Source organism: Myotis davidii, unplaced genomic scaffold (genome assembly GCF_000327345.1).
Source record: "Myotis davidii unplaced genomic scaffold, ASM32734v1 scaffold327, whole genome shotgun sequence".
Taxonomy (NCBI): domain Eukaryota; kingdom Metazoa; phylum Chordata; class Mammalia; order Chiroptera; family Vespertilionidae; genus Myotis; species Myotis davidii.
This window is the reverse complement of record NW_006298628.1, coordinates 5,960,804-5,962,295: the sequence shown is the minus strand read 5'-3', so window position 1 is coordinate 5,962,295 and position 1,492 is coordinate 5,960,804.

Genomic DNA, 1,492 nt, shown 5'->3' with positions numbered 1-1,492 from the left:
CTTGCCCTGTGACCCCCAGGTACACGGCATGAACCAAGACACAATGTCTGTACATTGAGCGATTTAAATTGTGCAGGTACGGGTCATGATGGGAAGAAGACTGGGTTCTAGGTGAGACTCTATCACTTATTGACCTTGTCATTTCCACATCTCAGTTCTCAACCATCAAATGGAGACATTGCTTTATTACTTCAAGCCTGAGATACACCCATGTCACATCAATCAAATTAGGGCATTTACAAACCTCCTGCTGTTTCAGATAATTGTTTTGATTGGTTGCAGACAGCTTAATACTGGTGTTGCTAGCTTACCTCAGAATAATCCCTTTGGGGAAAACTGCAGGTCCTTAAAAGGCACAAGTTGTTAGCCTCACTCAGAACCTGCACAGCTACCTATGGCAGGATTCCCTATTTCATCCCCCCGTCTGTGCTTCTCCGTGGGTCTGGCCCTCAGTGTTGCTTCCAGAAGTCTCTCTAGGAAAAGTTAAATCTTTTGTTGTAGTTAAATCTTGATTTAAAAATATCACCCAAATGTTTTGAACAATGCCACCAGTTGGGAAGTGGTGAGTTGTTACAAGATTGAATTTCTAAGATATTGTGTTCTAAGCCTCTACCGAGATTGGAATCCTCTTCTATTTTCAGGGCATTTGTCATTGGCTCAGCCTTTCATTAGACAACCTCCACATTCTAGTTTGACCTTGAATGGGGGCTGGCAACAAACAGGAAGTATTGATTCCTTATAACCTTTCTTAGAAGTTGGAAGCCTATTATTTCAGTATCTGGTTAGGACCGGTTTATGATCCGAATGCGGGATTGTATTTTGTGTTTAACAGAATGGACCCTGGAGTACACGATACTTTACTATTCATTGTCCTTTGTCAGGGATAGCCTCCTGATATTAATTCATTTACAAACACATCTGTCACTCTATTTTTTAATTCTACAAACCTAATTTTGTAAGCACACTTCTGCATGCCTTTTCTAGGGGTTTGGAGATTAGGTGAACCCCACACTATGCCTGTCCTTTTGGAAAACTTATAGGAGAAGCTCACTAACCGTGTTCTTGGCCTATTCGCTCAGGCCCCAGTTGAGAAGCTCCGGGTCAGACAGACTCCCTGCCCACTTCTGTGGTTCTTTCACACACACGATATTGACTATAGATAAAATAGAATCTGCAAGTCAGGTGTTTCTGAAAACAAGTTTTATTTAAATAAGGGTTTAAATACATAACATAACATTAAAACTGAAGGAGGGAAAAAAGAACACCCCCAAAATCATTTTTGTTTTTTCACTTCACATGGCATTGGGCAGCTGTTGCTAGGAAGTTGCAAGCTCTATAGCTACCTACATGACTGACACTTCAGTTTGAAATTTGTTCCCTTGTCAAAAGTTTAACTCTGATAAGAAGGTTGGCCTCAAATTATGGTGTTTGGACAACAATTAGCTAGGATCTGTCTGGTCAAAAAGCCCTTGGTGGCAAGCCACAAGCCCTT